The sequence below is a fragment of the Larimichthys crocea genome, chromosome XVI (genome assembly GCF_000972845.2).
Source record: "Larimichthys crocea isolate SSNF chromosome XVI, L_crocea_2.0, whole genome shotgun sequence".
NCBI lineage: Eukaryota > Metazoa > Chordata > Actinopteri > Sciaenidae > Larimichthys > Larimichthys crocea.
The window spans coordinates 4,222,309-4,222,528 of record NC_040026.1 but is presented as its reverse complement, the minus strand read 5'-3'; positions in this window follow the sequence as shown (position 1 = coordinate 4,222,528).

The following is a 220-nucleotide window of genomic DNA, read 5'->3' as shown; positions in this document are numbered from 1 at the left end:
TCACTATCTCTCCTCTGGACATGTCTGAACCATCTCAGTCTGGCCTCTCTGACTTTATCTCCAAAACCTCAAACATGTGCTGGCCCTCTGATGTACTCATTCCTGATCCTATCCATAATAATAATAATAAATACATTTTATATTCACATTTCATATTCACACTGAAAACATGATGTGAATAACACTCAAGTCATTCAAGTCCCGAGTCTTAAACTTCCAA